We start from the raw sequence: 19,889 nt of genomic DNA, 5'->3' as shown, positions 1-19,889 counted from the left end.
TCATTAAAGAGATTAACTTTGTATTGCTGGTGGCATATGCAATTAATCCTTTGGGGGTTGTCTCACATGTGATGGAAAAATAAACAAGTTAATCCACCCATTCATTCTTAGAGACCAGTAAAATACGTTTGCCAGGAAGAAAGATGTTTTAATCACCGTGGTTGGGGTATAACTGAAAATTGAGGCCTTCCCAGACTGAGCCCCTTCCTTCCTCTCCCCCTTGCCCCCCTCTCCATCCTCCTCATCTTACCTCCTTCCCTTCCCCAAAGTACCTGTATATACGTATATATGTTTGTACATATTTATTACTCTAGTTATTTATTTAACTTGTACATATCTATTCTATTTTTTTATTTTGTTAGTATGTTTGGTTTTGTTCTCTGTCTCCCCCTTTTAGACAGTGAGCCCACTGTTGGGTAGGGACTGTCTCTATATGTTGCCAACTTGTACTTCCCAAGCACTTAGTACAGTGCTCTGCACACAGTAAATAAATAAAATTGATTGATAAATATGATTAATAATAATAATAATATTATTAATTATATATTATATATTATTATTAATAAATATTATTATATTGAACGAGTTGTCTACACGTGCTGCCTAGAATTCCTCAACAACAACTCTCTCCTCGACCCCCTCCAGTCTGGCTTCCGTCCCCTTCATTCCGCGGAAACTGCCCTCTCAAAGGTCACCAATGACCTCCTGCTTGCCAAATCCAACGGCTCATATTCTGTCCTAATCCTCCTCGACCTCTCAGCTGCCTTTGACCCTGTGGCCCACCCCCTTCTCCTCAACACGCTATCTGACCTTGGCTTCATAGACTCCGTCCTCTCCTGGTTCTCCTCTTATCTCTCCGGTCGTTCTTTCTCAGTCTCTTTTGCAGGCTCCTCCTCCCCCTCCCATCCTCTTACTGTGGGGGTTCCCCAAGGTTCAGTGCTTGGTCCCCTTCTGTTCTCAATCTACACTCACTCCCTTGGTGACCTCATTCGCTCCCACGGCTTCAACTATCATCTCTACGCTGATGACACCCAGATCTACATCTCTGCCCCTGCTCTCTCCCCCTCCCTCTAGGCTCGCATCTCCTCCTGCCTTCAGGACATCTCCATCTGGATGTCCGCCCGCCACCTAAAGCTCAACATGTCGAAGACTGAGCTCCTTGTCTTCCCTCCCAAACCTTGTCCTCTCCCTGACTTTCCCATCTCTGTTGACGGCACTACCATCCTTCCCGTCTCACAAGCCCGCAACCTTGGTGTCATCCTCGACTCCGCTCTCTCATTCACCCCTCACATCCAAGCCGTCACCAAAACCTGCAGGTCTCAGCTCTGCAACATTGCCAAGATCCGCCCTTTCCTCTCCATCCAAACTGCTACCCTGCTCATTCAAGCTCTCATCCTATCCCGTCTGGACTACTGCACCAGCCTTCTCTCTGATCTCCCATCCTCGTGTCTCTCTCCACTTCAATCCATACTTCATGCTGCTGCCCGGATTATCTTTGTCCAGAAACACTCTGGGCATATCACTCCCCTCCTCAAAAATCTCCAGTGGCTACCAATCAATCTGCGCATCAGGCAGAAACTCCTCACCCTGGGCTTCAAGGCTGTCCATCACCTCGCCCCCTCCTACCTCACCTCCCTTCTCTCCTTCTACTGCCCAGCCCGCACCCTCCGCTCCTCCGCTGCCAATCTCCTCACTGTACCTCGTTCTCGCCTGTCCCGCCATCGACCCCCGGCCCACGTCATCCCCCGGGCCTGGAATGCCCTCCCTCTGCCCCTCCACCAAGCTAGCTCTCTTCCTCCCTTCAAGGCCCTGCTGAGGGCTCACCTCCTCCAGGAGGCCTTCCCAGACTGAGCCCCCTCCTTCCTCTCCCCCTCGTCCCCCTCTCCATCCCCCAATCTTACCTCCTTCCCTTCCCCACAGCACCTGTATATATGTATATATGGTTGTACATATTTATTACTTTATTTATTTATTTATTTTGCTTGTACATTTCTATCCTATTTATTTTATTTTGTTGGTATGTTTTGTTCTGTTCTCTGTCTCCCCCTTTTAGACTGTGAGCCCACTGTTGGGTAGGGACTGTCTCTATGTGTTGCCAATTTGTACTTCCCAAGCGCTTAGTACAGTGCTCTGCACATAGTAAGTGCTCAATAAATATGATTGATTGATTGATTAATAATAAATAATAATTAATAAAAATAATCACAATAAATATGATTGATTGATTGAAGACCATCACTTCTTCAGGATTCAAATTTATTTACAAGTGGAGCCCCTCCCTGTCTGGTACTGTTTGAAACTTGGGATTTCTAGGAGTTCCAAAGAAACGTGGCCCTGATCTGGTATTGATGGTAATGTATTTTAAATCTTTAAGGGCAGGGAATCCTGCCTATTCACTGTTCCCAAGCCCCCACCATAGTGTTCTGCACATGGCTACTGTTCAATAATACTCTTCAGGTGTCATACACCTTGCTTATGGTCTGCCTTCTGCTGGGAATTCCCTTCCCTTACAAAATCCCCAGACTTCAGCTCTCCTGGGATTCAAAGTCCTCCTGGATTTCCATCTTCCAGCAGAGGTTTTTCTCAGTGGATTCCTCAATGCCCAGCCATGTCATCTCATCAGCCACCCTAAGTATGTAAGCAGATATTAATTCCAGTGCTCAATTTATCCCTTCATTTTTCCATATTCATGCCACTGTCAATTGAATATATATGTTTCCTGCTGCTACCAGTGTTCATGAACTTCCTGTGCCTGTCTCCTCCATAAATAATAATAATAATGATGGCATTTATAAAGCACTTACTATGTACAAAGTACTGTTCTAAGCGCTGGGGAGGTTACAAGGTGATCAGTTTGTCCCATGGGGGGCTCACAGTCTTAATCCCCATTTTACAGATGAGGGAACTGAGGCACAGAGAAGATAAGTGACTTGCCCGAAGTCAAACAGCTAAGTGGCAGTGCCAGGACTTGAACCCATTACCTCTGACTCCAAAGCCTGTGCTCTTTCCACTGAGCCACGCTGCTTCTCTATGTAAGTAGATATTAATTAATGTAACTAGATATTAATTCCGGTGATCAATCTATCCCTTCATTTTTCCATATGCCACTGCCAATTGAATATGTATGTTTCCTGCTGCTACCAGTGTTCATGAACTTCCTGTGCCTGTCTCCTCCATAAATAGTAATAATAATGATGGCATTTATAAAGCACTTACTATGTATAAAGTACTGTTCTAAGCGTTGGGGAGGTTACAAGGTGATCAGTTTGTCCCATGCAGGGCTCACAGGTCAATCCCCATTTCACAGATGAGGGAACTGAGGCACAGAGAAGTTGTGACTTGCCCAAAGTCAAACAGCTAAGTGGCAGAGCCAGGACTTGAACCCATGACCTCTGACTCCAAAGCCCGTGCTCTTTCCACTGAGCCAGGCTGCTTCTCTAAGTAGATATTAATTAATGTAAGTAGATATTAATTACAGTGCTCAATTTATCCCTTCATTTTTCCATATTTATGCCACTGCCAATTGAATATGTATGTTTCCTGCTGCTACAAGTATTCATGAACTTTCTGTGCCTACCTGTCTCCCCCATTAGATTGGAAGCACCTCTAGGGGGGGGGAACAGGCACCTACTACAGTGCTCTGGACACTACTGGCAGTCAGTACACTTCTCTGCAGACAGCACAGTTCTCTGCAGACAGCCTGAACAGCCCACTACAGGCAGAAGCATACACAAAGCTCTGCACACAGAAGTTGCTTAGTACTTTCAAGCACTCAGTTCAGTGCTCTGCAAACAGTAAGCGCTCAATAAATACGATTGAATGAATGATTGCTCTGCAATCATGGTGTTCAGTACATGCTATTGAAAGAGTTCTTGGCATGGTTAAAAGCAACTTTTTGGATGTTTCAAATTCCTTTGCAGATTCTCCTGACCCCAGCAAGTCACCTGCTTTCCCGAGAATGTTTGGAATCAAACAATCAGTGGTATTTATTGAGTAATCACTGTCTGCAGAACACTGTACTAAGTGCTTAGGAGTGTACAACAGAACAGTTGGTAGACATTCCTTTCCCATAAGGAGCTGACAATCTAGACCTGTATATATGTACATATGTTTGTATGTATTTATAACTCTATATATTTTATTTGTACATATTTATTCTATTCATTTTATTTTGTTAATATGTTTTGTTTTGTTCTCTTTCTGCCCCTTCTAGACTGTGAGCCCACTGTTGGGTAGGGATCGTCTCTATATGTTACCAACTAGTACTTCCCAAGCGCTTAGTACAGTGCTCTGCACACAGTAAGCGCTCAGTAAATACGATTGAATGAATGAATGAATGGACACATTAACTTGCCTCCTTCATATTCTCCCTTTGAGTCAGATAGTGGAAAGAACTCAGAGGATCTGGATTCTAATCGTGGCTCTATCACTTTTCTGCTGCGTAGCCTTGGGCAACTCAATTAACTTCTCTGTGCCTCAGTTTCCTTGTGTAAAGTGAGGATTAAATCCTACTCCCTCCTACCTAGACTGTAAGCCCCACGTGGGCCAGGGACTGTGCCTAAACTGATAAACATGGATCTACCCCAGCACTTAGAACAGCACTTGACACGTAGTGATTAATAAATACCATAATTATTATTATGTGGGACTCTCTAGCCTCTCCTGGCTCATGGCAGACAGTCACGGTGTCTACTACAGCTCATGTGTCCACATAGGGTAAATTCTGTCCTTCTTCTGAATTTACCTCAGGAGAAGGTATCTGGAGAGCATATGTGCCCAGGTAAATTTTCCCCCAATGGTGTTTGTTAAGTACTTACTATGTGCCAAGAGCTGTACTCAGTGCTGGGATAGATACAAGATCATCAAGTCGAACACAGTCCCAGTCCCACATGGGACTCACAGTCTCAAACCCCATTTTACAGATGAGGTAACTGAGGCATAGAGGAAGTGAAATGACTTGTCCAAGGTCACACAGTAGACAAGTGGCAGAGCTGTGATTAGAACCCAGGTCCTTCTGAGTCCCAGGCCCATGATTTATCCACTAGGCCACGGTTTGGGGCATACACACTCTCTCCCCACAGCCCTGCAGTACATCAAAGAACAAGAAAGGACTAAAGGAAATTACGCTAATTAAGAGAATATAGATTCATGTTACACTAAGCTACAGGGTAGCTAGTGAGATTCACAGAGCTTAGCAATAACCAAGGGGCATAAACACAAAATATAGAGAGCAAGCACTTCGCATGGAGAATGAGGAATAAATTGGGAAAAAAAAAGCATTAAGAGATGGAAAGTTTCAGCGTCCCAGATCATCGCTCCTACTTTATCCTTTTTAAGTATGACATAATCTTTTTCTTCTGTTTAATTGGGGAATTAGTCAACACATGCATGTTGCACTCTACCATTTAGCCTCTTGAGGGCTGAATTGTAGAGACATTCAGTTTTATGTTGGCTATTTTGGGAATCAGGCAGCAATCTTAGGGGGCTCACGTTTAATATTCAGGTGCTGTTTCTTTCTGGGAGGAAAAAAGTCAGAACAAAGGAGAAGGAGGAAACAACCTTGCTCGTGAGTGGTTAGAGATCAAGAAAGGAGAGACGGAGACTTTAGACGCAAAGAACCTATGTCCTATAGGAGGAAAAATGGGAAAGCAGAAGGATGTTCATGACTGATTCATTCTATATCCAAAGGCCTCTAGTAGTTTTGAGGCTCACAGCCTATAGGCACAAATCAATAATTCTCAGGATCCAAAGATAAGGTGATATGGGGGGATTGGGGGGAGGTGTCAAAATGTCCCATGCAGCAAGCTGCTTAGGAAAAATGGAAGCAAACTAACTCTATAAATCCAAAATAATATTACTAGCAAACTTATTCCTTTGGAGAATATCTAGTTGAAGGGGTATGACAAATTTGGAATGTGGGCTCAGTGTTTGATGTGACCTCACACTTAAAAATTCTTTGTGTTGCACAGAGTATGTGGAAGAGTTGTTTCTAAATGTCTCATATTATATTGTTATGGCTCCACTTTGGTCAATGGCTACCTAGGAATATAAAACCATAAGGATGAGCTAGTAATGGATCTGATAAATGGACCATCCAATCCAGTATCATTTCTCCTACAGAGGCACAGAGAGTTGATGTATTATGGAAAGACCGTTGTTGGGTAGGGACCATCTCTATATGTTGCCGACTTGTACTTCCCAAGCGCTTAGTACAGTGCTCTGCACACTGTAAGCACTCAATAAATATGATTGAATGAATGAATCTAAAACAAATGTTTCATTCCTTGATTCATTGTATTGGAGAGCTTACTGTGTGCAAAGCACTGAACTAAGAGCTTGAGAGAATACAATATAACAGCCAACAGACACATTCCTGCCCACCATGAGCTCACAGTCTAGAGGGGGAGACAGACATTAATATATATAGATAAATAAAATAAATTACAGATATATACGTATGTTGTGGGGATGGGAGGGAGGATGGATCTAGGAGTTAGTAAGAGCAGTGCAAAAAGGAGTAGGAGAAGAGGAGAAGGAAAGGCTTCTTGGAGGAGATGTGCCTTCAGTAAGGTTTTGAGGTGGGGGAAAGCAATTATCTATCTGATATGAGGATGGAGGGCATGCCAGACCAGAGGTAGTTTGTGGGAAAGAATTTGGCAGTGAGTTAGATGAGACTGAGGTGCAGTGAGAAGGTTAGCATTAGAGGAGCAAAGTATATTGGCTGGGTTGTAGTATGAGAGTAGTGAGGTAGGAGGGGACAAGGTGATTAAGTACATTCCCTCTATGTTACTAACTCTACCTCAAATAACCCAAGAAGTTCCTATCATCTTTGATTCAATGCAACTCCTCTTTCAGCTTGTGAAACTTTCTGTGGGAACGAAGTCCATAGGCTTACTAATGAAGCAACTTCATTTTCCATTCCAAGTCACCCAAAACTAAACTTCAGTGAGTGAAAATTTTAGCCACATCAACTTGATTCAGGTTAGCCAGGCAATTGTGCAATCCACAATCAAACTGGTTGATGTGTGAAGAGGGTGGTGAGTAGGACCAACACCACAATAATTTCACATCCTTGAGTGGCTGACCAGTTCAGTTAATTCCAGATAATTCCAGAAATCCAGCTGGAGGCTTATTATGTTCTACAGCCTGATCTCCCCCATCCTGGAATTCTCAGTATTCCCTTCCCCTACTTCAAATTCCTGCTGAGTCAAATTTGGGTCAAATTGGACTACCGATGACATATTCTGTAAATCAGGTATTTATATTAATGCTTGTCTCTCCCTCTAGACTGAAAACTCACTGTGGGCAAGGATTATGTCTACCAACTCATATTGTACTTTAAGCAATTAGTACAGTCTTCACAATGATTGTTTGATTGATTGATTCTTGGATAGGATATATAATCTGTGGAAGACAACTGTGAGGGTTCATTGGGGAAGCCGCAGTTATCTTCCTGTGGAGCTAGGACGCATTCTGGCAATATGGGGAAAGGAGTAGAGGTCAAATTTACCTTAATATACTTGACCTTATACCAATCACACTGATTTGCATGAGAAATTCATTCTAGAGAGTTTCTACCTTTTGGGCTTCTGAAGCATAGAGGATGATAAGAATTAGGGTTTCTGGTGTGCTGTATTTAAATTTTAGAAAAATCATCAGACTGGAACATGCTTGCTGTTGACTGTGCACTTGACAGAGTTTTGACAACTTGTCAATCATATCAACCACACAAATTTGGGCCAAAAAGTAACTATAAATGAAAATCTTGGAAAATAAAGTGTGCAACGTAGCTACTCCAGCAACAAAATGATGATAACCTAATAGTCAGTTCTGCAGTTTTGTTAACTCACTTCTGGAAACAGTAAATTGACTTTGAATGATCTCACTATTGGGAGGGGAAAATATCTTACAGGAACCAATAAGTTAAACATTTATGGTCGGATAAGGAAGCCCTCTTTTAGATCTACTTGAAGTATTGAATAACAGTTTGACCAATTTGAGCTTCTGCTTCTCCATTTAGTATTATCACTATGATTCATACGTCAATAACACAAAATATACTTCAGGTTCAAATGTGGGTCAGCAACTGGTATTGACTGTTTTAGTCTAGTAGGTTATTAGTTTTTTCTATGTCCTTTTGTTTTTAAGCTACTAATCTTAAATTAAGGGGTTTTTCCCCCCTTTCCATGTTCAATGTATGAATTTCTTTTACTAAGCATATGCTTGGCTTATTTTTTTAAAAATAACCACTGTTTGTTAAATGCCCCTTGCATTTCTTTCATTTTAACTAGTTTAGAAAAGATTTTCACAAAGAGGAAAATTAAAAATGAAAGTGTGATCTTGGAGGTAATTTTGAAAGACTGGGTTTAGTAATATTCATTTTTTTCAACTTGAATATTTTTACCTCCTATGATTTTGCAAAGGAAATCTCTTTAGGACGTGCTTATTTGGCTCAATCAGTTTGACAGAATTCCACATCCCAGAATGGAGTCCAGTTCCATAACGTGTATGCCTCTCTGGTATCCTGTTTAACATTGAGAGTTGGGCAAGATGTTCTGATTCACTCAGTCAAACCCACCTGCTACTTCCTCAGGTCAAAGGTTTGATTCTCCCTATTAGAAAGATTAAAGGGGAGAAATTTCTGTCCAAAAATGCGGGAAAAAAGAAAGAGAAGCAACATGGCCTAGTGGAAAGAACATAGGCTTGGGAGTAAAAGAAGCTGGGCTCTTATTCCAACTCTGTTGCTTTTCTGCTGTGTGACCTTAGGAAAGTCACTTCACTTCTCTGTGCATCAGTGAAACCAATTTGGAACCCATGTGAGGCAGGGACAGTGTCCAGTCTGATTATTTTGTATCTACCCCAGTGCTTAGTACAGTGCCTGGAACATAGTAAGTGCTTAATAAATACCTTAAGAAAAAAAAAAAAGATGGGGAAAGGAGTCCTGGGATTGTACATGGAAAAAACAATGTAGCAGTATAAATCATATTTACAGGAGAAGGCTAATGAACGAAGGGATGATATGCTAGTGAAAGCTTTTTCTATCTATATTGAAGGTGTCTCAATGAGTCATATAAGTATTTATGGCATTTAGGGGAGCATTCAAGTTTTTTACCTACACATAATTAGTAATTATGAATAATTAATTTATTAAGTGCTTACTAGATGCCAAACACTATACTAAGCTTTGGGAATGATACAGTATAAAGAGGTTATGCATAATATGGGGCTCACCCCTTAAAATAGTGGGGGGGAATAGGACTACATTGCCCATTTTACAGATGAGGATACTGAGGCACGGAGAAGTGACTTGTCCAAGGTCACAGAGCAGGCAAGTGACAAAGCTAGAAACAGAAACCAGGTCCTCTGACTCCCAAGCTCATGCCCTTTCCATTAGGCCATGCTGCTTCTCTATAACACTACAATTATCCCCTTCTGAAACCTTATTGATAAATCCCAGTGGATTTTGAATTACAACATACACATTCAATTAAACTAAAGAAAACCTATTTGCAGGGGGCAACTAAGTCAGATTCCTTGATTAAGAGCAGATTATTTTTCATTTGTTTAGAAAGAAGGAATGTGGGTTGGCAAAAATGCTGACTAAGAATTCTTAAGCAAGTCTAAGTTCATTCATTCAATAGCATTTGTTGAGCACTTATTGTGTGCAGAGCACTGTACTAAGCGCTTGGGAAGTACAAGTTGGCAACATATAGAGATGGTCCCTACCCAACAGTGGGCTCACAATCTAGAAGGGGGAGACAGAGAACAAAGCATATTAACAAAATAAAATAGAATAAATATGTACAAATAAAATAGAGTAATACATACATGCAAACATATATACATATATACCAGTGCTTTGGGGAGGGGAAGGAAGGGGAGAGGAAGGAGGGGGCTCAGTCTGGGAAGGCATAACTCCCAAGGACCATGACTTTAAGAAAGTGGCCTTTTGGGCCATATTTTTTAAGACAACTTGGGACATTTCCAAGTCTTCAGACCCCTTAGAATTCTATTTCAGGCTCTCGTCAAATTGTCTACCTTCCTTTCTCTTATATTTATATGTATACATAGAAGCAGCATGGCCTAGAGAAAGGACCTGGTTCTAATTCCAACTCCGTCACATGGCCTAGTGGAATACAGTACCTGCCTGGGAGTCAGAAGGACCTGGTTTCTATTTCTGGCTCTGCCACTTGTCTGCTATGTGACCTTGGGCAAATCATTTCACTTCTCTGTGCCTCAGTTACTTCCTCTGTAAAACGGGAATTAAAAGTGTGAGCACCACATGGGACAGGGACTGTGTCCAACCTGATCAGTTTTTATCTACCCCAGAGGTTAGAAATAGCGTTTGGCACATAGTAAGTGCCTAATAAGTGCCTATTATTATTATTATTATTACTGCCAAGCTTTGTGACTTTCAGAAAGTCACTTCATGTCCCTATGGCTCACTTTCCTTATTTATTTATATTGATGTCCGTCTCCCACTCCAGATTATAAACTCACTTGAAGGGTGGGGAAATGTGTCCACCAATCAAGTGCTTAGTACAGTAAGTTCTCAATACAATTGAATGAATGAACTGTTTTATTATACTCTCCCAAGAGCTAAGTACAAAGCTCTGTATGCAGTAAGTGCTCAGTAAATACAACTGATTGATTATCTGTAAAATGAGGATTCAATATCTCTTCTCTTGCCTCCTAAATCTGTGAATCCTATGTGGGACAGGGACTGTAGCCAGCTTGTTAATCTTGTATCTACTCCAGGGTTTAGTACATAGTAAGTGTTTAACAAATACCACAGTAGTAATTATTATATATACTTTATATCTGTCACTGGTGGCCAAAGATAACACTGCTGCCAATAAAATTTCATCCCACTGTGTAATCAAGTAGATGAACACTTCTGCATTATTAGCACACAAAGCCCAACACTTAGAGCAGCAACTGTGCCTCAGTGGTGTATTAAACATGAAGAGGATCAGAGCAGAGTTTGCTGCTGAGAGATCACTCAAAGCAACAGTATGTAAATTTATCCCAACCAAGATCTTGCAATGGGCATCTCTAGCCATTGAGGGAGTGTGGATGACTCAAAGAAAACATTACTGTCACAAGCTTCTGGCTCATACCAACCAGGACTTTCCTGGATCAGGAAAGCCTCCCTGATATACAGAAGTCAAGCCACACCTCTGATCACCAAGATTACTGTGAAAAGTTTTTTACTTAGTTTTACCAACATGGAAAGGATTGACACACACATACACTCACTCATTTGACCACCCATGGGTCCAATACCAGTCTGCGGTCAAAGGAGCCCTTTCTGCCAATACTTCTTCTTTCTGCTGCTAAATGCCGATCTCAGCATGCTTCCTCCTTGCTTTGCTGCATGTTTCTGCTTCACTGCATGCTTCCTTACTACTTCCACATGCCCACAGGTGCACCTTGTATACCTCAAAGCAACTGCCTTTTATTGAACCTAGTCATGGCAGCTGTGGCTCTACATGCAGTCATAGTAAGTGCTCAATAAATACGATTGAATGAATGGTTGATCCAGGCCCGTTACTGGGTAGAACAGGGAGAGAAAGTCCCGCCTCCCTCCATGCTCAACTTCCACAGGCCAGCAATCACCTGTCTCAGGTAGAGCTCATTAGCGCATTCTTAAAATCTCTCCCTCGCTGTTGTTCGTGAGATCACAAAGAGTCACTAACAGGGCAGCTTGTTGTGGGCTCACTACTGAAGAACACACAAATACCCCCCCACACAAAATTGAGAAGCAACATGGAATAGTTGATAGAGCAAAGGCTTGGAATTCAGAAGGTCATGAGTTCTAATCCCACCTCCTCTGCTGTGTGGCCCTGGGCAGGTCACTTCACTTTCTGTGTCTCAGTTACCTCACCTGTAAAATGAGGATTGGGAGTGGGAGCCCTGTGTGGGACAAGGACTGTGTCTAACTCAATTGTCTTGTATCCACCCCAGTGTTTAGTAGAATGCCTAGCACGTATTAAGCACTTAATTAGACTGTGAGCTTGTTGTGGGCAGGGAAGAAGTCTGTTGTTGTATGGTACTCTTGCAAGTGCTTAGTACAGTGCTTTGCACACAAGTGCTCAATTTATATGATCAAGTGAATGAAACACAATTATTAATTCTGATCATTATAGTAGTAGTAATGAGATAAGCACCGCAAGTTTGGTTCCTAATGTAACCTAAAGGTCTCCTTGGAGAGAACTCTGGAGTATGGTTTTTCAGTAGTCGTTTCTGAACATTTATAGGATGTTTATACACATCTTTGGCTCTGCAGTCAATCATATTTATTAAGAGCTTATTGTGTGCAGAGCACTGTACTAAGCTGGGAAAAGTACAATATAGTTATTTCTAAACAGACATTCCCTGACCACAGTGAGCCTACAGTCTAGAGGGAAAGACAGACATTAATAAAAATAGATGAATTACAGATATGTGCTGTAATTACAGATAATTACAGATATGTGCTGTGGGACTGGACAGGGGGGAGATGAATTAAGGGAGCAAGTCAGGACGACACAGAAGGGAGAGGGAGAAGAGGAAAGGAGATCTTTAGGGAAGGCCTCTTAGAGGAGATGTGCCTTCAGTAAGTCTTTGAAGAGGAGGAGAGTAATTGTCTGTCGGATATGGAGAAAGACGTTTATTGACAGAGGATGCCAGGAAATGGATTTTGAGTCCCTGAACGTGAAGGGGATATTTAATAAGGCCAAGAGTAAATCATTATGTAACAAGAGTGTATCTATAGTGCATATGAGAATGCTGAAACTTACAGGAATCCAAATGTGGGGAAGGGAAATGTGGGGCCATTCAACATTTCTCTTTTCCAGAAATTTAAAGTCTATTCTGTTGTTTTATCCAGTAAAATTATGATTTGTTTTGCATTAAACATCCAGTTAACAAAACGTGGACGATAGTGTATCAGCATATCATTCCTCACTTGTTGTCACCCACTTCTCTCAGTGACCATGAGAGCAGGGGACAATGAGGAATTTCAGGGTTAGAGTCCCCTGGCATTCTTGGGTATCTGCATTATAAATCCCAGTTGCCTCGGAGCCTAAACTCTAGACGGTAAGCTCGTTGTGGGAAGGGAATGTGTCTGATATATTGTTATACTGTACTCTCCCAAGCACGTAGTACAGTGCTCTGAACATAATAAAGCACTCAATAAATATGATTAACTGACTGACTGACCAAACTGAACCTCTTCTGAGCACATTCCAGGCTGGATAGGTGGAGATCAAGTATTTAAAGTGAATGAGATTTTTGTATCTTCATCATAATGGAGCATAAACCATAAATAAATAAAACCTGGATGTTTATGAAGTAAGATTGACCATTTCAATGGGTATAAGATTAATTCTGTCCCTTGGGTTTTGCTTTCTAAGGATACTAACCAAAACTTCTTTCAGAGGACTTTGGCTGCCTTTCCACCTCATAATTTTGCATAACAGATGGATCAATAATAATAATGATAATAATCAAATCCAGGCTCCACCAATTGTCAGCTGTGTGAATTTGGGAAAGTCACTTAACTTCTCTGTGCCTCAGTTACCTCATCTGCAAAATGGGGTTGAAGACTGTGATCACCTTGCAACCTACCCAGAGCTTAGCACATAGTAAGTGCTTAATAAATGCCATTATTATTATTATTATTATTATTATTATTAATGGTATTTGTTAAATGCTTACTTTGTGCCAAACACTGTTCTAAGCACAGAAGTAGATATAAGATCATCAGGTTGGACACAGTCCCTGTCCCACTTGGGGCTCACAGTCTTAATCCCCATTTTACAGATGAGGTAACTAAAGCACTAAGAATTGAAGTGACTTGTCCAAGTTCACACAGCAGACAAGTGGCGGAGCCGGGATTTAAACACATGACCTTCTGACCATTGGGCAATGCTGCTTCTCCAAAAGAGTAGACCTTTTAAGCAAGCAAATAATCCTGCCAACTGTGTCTTCTTAACCACTTTTGAAATGTTCTAGCTTTAGAAAGGGAGACTCGGGAAAGTTTTGTCACCTGGTTGGTTGCCTAGCTCTGAAACAACCTTCATACTCTATCATCCCAAGGGTATCATCCCTTGGGTATATCCCTTGCGTATCATCCCTTCTAGACTGTGAGCCCACTGTTCGGTAGGGATCATCTCTATATTTTACCAATTTATACTTCCCAAGTGCTTAGTACAGTGCTCTGCACACAGTAAGTGCTCAGCAAATATGATTGAATGAATGAATAAAAATGCCAGAAATGGAAAATTATTTTTTTTCTTTGTGCCATGCAGATCTCATCCACCTGGGGAGAATCAAGTTATAGAATGTTTGAAGCCCTTACTATGTGTGGAAAACTGCCATAGTAGATAGAGCATAGGTCTAGGAGTTAGAAAGTCATGAGTTCTAATCCTGGTTCTGCCACTTGTCTGCTGAGTGAAGTTGGAAAAGTCACTTCACTTTTCTGAGTCCCAGTTACCTCATCAGTAAAATGGGGATTGAGACTGTGAACCCCACGTGGGACAGGGACTGTGTCCAACATGATTTACTTGTATCTACCCCACTGCTTAGTACAGTGCCTGGCACATAGTAAGCACTTAACAAATACTACACTTATTATTTCCCCCCTCTAGACTGTAAGCTAGTCGTGGGCAGGGAATGTCACTGTTTATTGTTGTATTGTACTCTTCCAAATGCTTGGTAGAGAAGCAGCGTGGCTCAATGGAAATAGCCCGGGTTTGAGAGTCAGAGGTCATGCATTCAAATCCAGGCCCTGCCAGTTGTCAGCTGTGTGACTTTGGGCAAGTTACTTAACTGTAATCTCTTGGTAAATATGATTGATTGATTGATTGATTGATTGAATGCCTTCTCTGGGTATCAATCCTTTATCTGCTAAGTGGAGTTTCAAACCCTGTTCTCCCTCCTACTTTGACTGTGAGCCCCATATGGAACCTTATTATCTTGCATCTACCCCAGTGCTTAGAACAGACTCTAGACCCCCTCTAGACTGTGAGCTCATTCATTCATTCATTCATTCATTCATTCATTCATTCATTCAATCATATTTATTGAGCACTTACTGTATGCAGAGCACTGTACTAAGCACTTGGGAAGTACTAGTTGACAAAATAATTGTGGGCAGAGAATGTGTCTGCTGTTGGATTGTACTCTCCCAAGCGCTTATTACAGTGCCTTGCACAAAGTGCTCAATGAATACAATTGAATGAATGAATAATCACTTAACAAATGTCTTATGTTGTTGAGTCGCTTCCGAACCATAGTGACACCACGGACACATCTCTCCCAGAACGCCCCGCTCTCCATCTGCAATCGTTCTGGTAGTGGATCCAGAGAGTTTTCTTGGGAAAAATCCAGAAGTGGTTGACCATTGCAGCCTTGCAAACAGTAATAATAATAATAATAATAATAATAATAACATTTATTAAGCGCTTACTAGGTGCCAAGCACTTTTCTAAGCGCTGGAGAGGTTACAAGGTGATCAGGTTGTCCCACGGGGGGCTCACAGTTTCATCCCCATTTTCCAGATGAGGTAACTGAGACACAGAGAAGTTAAGGGACTTGCCCCAAGTCACACAGCTGGCAATTGGCAAAGCCAGGATCTGAACCCATGACCTCTGACTCCAAAGCCCGTGCTCTTTCCACTGAGCCACGCTGCTTAACTTGAGTCTCTCCCCTCGACTCTCCCCCACGCCACTGCTGCCCGGCACAGGTGAGTTTTGACAAATATCACAATTATAATTATCTGTACGGCAAATTCCCAGGCTGGACCGTGGGAGCCAAAAGTGGCCACCAGATGTCGGTATCTTTTTTCTTATTAGTGAGACCGGGCAGAGGCACTGAACAGGAGGAGTAATTCAGGGGAATATGGAGGGGGTGGGGAACAAATGCATCAACAGCCTGTTCTAAACTAAACCAAGAGGGTCCTCAAGGGGGCTCAAGCTGCTGTGGTTTGCATTTTGTACATTTGTTCAAGACAAGACTCCTCGATGCACATGGTAATGCAACACACACACACACAAACACACCCATGCAATAATAATAATAAGGGCTTCGAGGCTGTCCATCACCTCACCCCCTCCTACCTCACCTCCCTTCTGTCCTTCTCCAGCCCAGCCCGCACCCTCCGCTCCTCTGCCACTAATCTCCTCACCGTGCCTCGTTCTTGCCTGTCCCGCCGTCGACCACTGGCCCACGTTCTCCCCCTGACCTGGAATGCCCTCCCTCTGCCCATCCGCCAAGCTAGTTCTCTTCCTCCCTTCAAGGCCCTACTGAGAGCTCACCTCCTCCAGGAGGCCTTCCCAGACTGAGCCCCCTCTTTCCTTTCCCCCTCCCCATCCCCCCTGCCCTACCTCCTTCCCCTCCCCACAGCACCTGTATATATGTTTGTATAGATTTATTACTCTATTTATTTATTTTACTTGCACATATTTATTATGTTTATTTTATTTTGTTAATATGTTTTGTTTTGTTCTCTGTCTCCCCCTTCTAGACTGTGAGCTTGCTGTTGGGTAGGGACTGTCTCTATATGTTGCCAACTTGTACTTCCCAAGTGCTTAGTACAGTGCTCTGCACACAGTAAGCACTCAATAGATACGATTGAATGAATGAATAATAATAATAATGATGATGGTATTTGTTAAGTGCTTACTATGTGCCAAGCACTGTGCTAAGCACTGGGGGAATACAAGGTGATCAGTTTGTCACATGTGGGGCTCACAATCTTAATCCCCATTTTACAGATGAGGTAACTGAGGCACAGAGAAGTGATTATTCTGATGACACCTGTCCACATGTTTTATTTTGTTGTCTTTCTCCCCCTTCTAGACTGTGAGCCTTTGTTGGGTAGGGACCGTCTTCTATATGTTGCCAACTTTTACTTCCCAAGTGCTTAGTACAGTGCTCTGCACACAGTAAGCGCTCAATAAATACGATTGAATGAATGAATGAAATGAAGTGAACCCATGACTTCTGACTCCCAAGCCCGGGCTCTTCCCACGGAGCCACGCTGCTTCTCCAGTGTGATGATACAATGTGTCATCGACTCACAGAAAAGAGATGAGAGAGGCATGTCCCACTCCGGGCTTTGCTCTGCTTTCTCCTGAGTCACCCCTGGGTTTCTAACGTTCATTACGGACTCCCATCTTTCCTCATCGTTACCCGAATGTTTAAAGAGGAAAATCAGAGAGTTGAGAGTCGGGAAGTAGATTCTAGGGCTTCTGGGCTGAATTCATGAATGGAAAGAAAAGAGGAAAGATTAGATTGATTGGCTCAGTGAAAATAGAGTGAGTCCAAAGAGGGTAGTTTTTGATAGGAAATAATGTAAAGTGCACTAATGTTTTCCTGAGATCGAAAACCTGACGCAAACCCTATAAATATATTTTTGAAATGATTAAAACCACAATCAAAAGATCTTGGGAAGTGGTGCAGAATTAGGAGACGTGATCTCTGGTCTCAAGGATTCTACAGTCTGGCTGGGGAGAAGGATGCTAAAGTAAATTAAGGTAATGATAGCATTTATTTATTTATTTATTTATTAAGCGCTTACTATGTGCAAAGCACTGTTCTAAGCGCTGGGGAGGTTACAAGGTGATCAGGTTGTCCCACGGGGGGGCTCACAATCTTAATCCCCATTTTCCAGATGAGGTAACTGAGGCACAGAGAAGTTAAGTGACTTGCCCAAAGTCACACAGCTGACAATTGCCGGAGCCGGGATTTGAACCTATGACCTCTGACTCCAAAGCCCGTGTGCTTTCCACTGAGCCACGCTGCTTCTCTAAGGTAGGGGGAAAGCAACAATGTTCACACATGTGACTGAGGGATGGGAGGCAAGAGTTGAATTCTAAAGTGCTGAAGTGGTATGAACGTGCTAAAATTGCAGTAATGATGGAAATAATGTGGGGAGATGAGTGATTAAACATGAAAGGCTTCCTAGAGGAGGTGTGATTTCAGAAACAGCATGGCCTAGTGGATAGAGAATGGGGCTGGGTGTCAGAAGGACCTGGGTTCTAATCAATCAATCAATCAATCAATCGTATTTATTGAGTGCTTACTGTGTGCAGAGCACTGTACTAAGCGCTTGGGAAGTACAAGTTGGCAACACATAGAGACAGTCCCTACCCAACAGTGGGCTCACATCCCAGCTCTTCCACTGTGTAACCTTGGGCGATTCACTTCACTTCTCCGGGCCTCTATTACCTCATCTGTTCAAAGGGGATTACGATTATGAGCCCTATGCGGGCAAGGGCTGTGTCTCATCTGATTAATTTCCATCTATCCTGGCGCATAGCATAGTGCCTGGCACATAGTAAGCGCTTAATAAGTACCAGAAAAAAAGGAAAGGAACTTGAAGATGGGAAATGCAGTGGTCTGCCAGATGTGAAGGGTGAGAGTTCCAGACAGAAGGGAAGTGAATGAGAGAGAGATGTAGGATGCACAGCAAAGTTTGTGTGGAGAAAAACGTTTGAGCTGGGGTGTGATGGGACATGAATGGGGATAAATTTTGGAGGAAAAAGCTGATGGAGTATCTTCAATCAATCAATCAATCATATTTATTGAGCGCTTACTGTGTGCAGAGCACTGTACTAAGCTCATGGGAAGTACAAGTTGGCAACATATAGAGACAGTCCCTACCCAACAGTGGGCTGTCACAGCAATATAAATGTGTGCCAATAATAAACTTTTTTGAATTGGATTTTTTTTGTACATATGTGAATGCCTGATATTCAGTCTCTTTCAATATCTTACTAATCTTACTCATTCATTCAATCATATTTATTGAGTGCTTACTGTGTGTAGAGCAATGTACTAGGCGCTTGGGAAGTACAAGTCAGCAACACATAGAGATGGTCCCTCCCCAACAACGGGCTCACAGTCTAGAAGGGGGAGACAGACAACAAAGCAAAACATGAAGACAGGTGTCAAAATAGTCAGAATAAATAGAATTATAGCTATATGCACATCATTAACAAAATAAATAGAATAGTAAATATGTACAAGTAAAATAAATAGAGTAATAAAGCTCTACAAATATATACAAGCGCTGTTGTGGGGGGGAGGAGGTAGGGCAGGGGGGATGGGGAGGAGGAGAGGAAAAAGGGAGCTCAGTCTGGGAAGGCCTCCTGGAGGAGGTGAGCTCTCTTATTCAGTAGAAAGTCCTTGTGCTAAAATTCCAGAAAGCAGTATACTCTAGAATGGAAGAACGTGTTACTGGGACTCAAAGGATCTGGGTTCTTATCCCAGTTCTGCCACTTGCCTGCTGTGTGACTTTGGGCAAGTCACTCAACTTACCTGTGCTTCAGTTTCTTCATCTGTAAAATAGGGATGAAATACCTCTTCTCCCTCCTGCTAAGACTGTGAGCCCCATGTGGGGCAGAGTCTGATTGTACTGTATCTACTATATTGCTTAGCACAGTTCTTGGCAGATAGTAACTGCTTAACAAATACCACCTATTATTATTATTATTATAATCATCAGTATCTATGCTAAATAGATCTGCCACTGTCTAATATTAAATGAAAGTGAACTTTAGTCACTCTAATCAAATCAGTCGACGGTATTTATTGAGCACTTACGTTGTGCAGAACACTGTACTAAGCACTTGGAAGAGTACAACAGAAATAGCAGCTACGTTCCCAGCCCCTAAATCAATCACAATGTTTCAAAGGCTCAGGAGGGAGGGAGAGCTGTATAAAATAACAACATTAAAATTCAATATCACTACAGTGAAAGAGTGCATACTGAAGAGCTTAATAATAGGGATGCCTATACAACTGACTGATTAAATTTTAAAACAGCACAGATTCAGTTCGAACTAATGCCCCTCTGAATTAACAAATGGTCACTCATTTCGCTTGGAGCAGGTAGCGAT

The 19,889-nt window shown here is 42.2% G+C and overlaps 1 protein-coding gene across 1 annotated transcript in view; it reads right to left on the bottom strand.

Moving 5' to 3' along the window:
• The window catches only part of LOC119941973 (triadin-like), a 229,505-nt gene that overhangs the window by 172,261 nt on the left and 37,355 nt on the right, over positions 1-19,889 (bottom strand). The window lies entirely within an intron of this gene.

The sequence above is a fragment of the Tachyglossus aculeatus genome, chromosome 2 (assembly GCF_015852505.1).
Source record: "Tachyglossus aculeatus isolate mTacAcu1 chromosome 2, mTacAcu1.pri, whole genome shotgun sequence".
NCBI lineage: Eukaryota > Metazoa > Chordata > Mammalia > Monotremata > Tachyglossidae > Tachyglossus > Tachyglossus aculeatus.
This window is presented reverse-complemented; position numbering and strand designations above follow the sequence as displayed.